Here is a 227-nt window from a genome sequence, read left to right on the forward strand (position 1 = left end):
AGCGGCGCGGCCAGCGCGGGGCGGGGCCTGCTCGCGCCGGCCCGCAGGCGTCACCGTCGCCCCGCCAGCTCCGTGCTCCGTCCGCCGGTAACGGACGGGGAACGTCGCCTCTCGCCACCTCCTCTACCAGTCCGCGCAGCAGCAGAATCTAGTCCTTGTGCGATGGGAAGGGGTAGCTCCCTCGGCAGTGGCTGGGGCAAAGGGCTCTGCGCGCCGTGGCAGCGGGA

Source organism: Mesitornis unicolor, unplaced genomic scaffold, assembly GCF_000695765.1.
Source record: "Mesitornis unicolor isolate BGI_N332 unplaced genomic scaffold, ASM69576v1 scaffold44404, whole genome shotgun sequence".
Lineage (NCBI taxonomy): Eukaryota > Metazoa > Chordata > Aves > Mesitornithiformes > Mesitornithidae > Mesitornis > Mesitornis unicolor.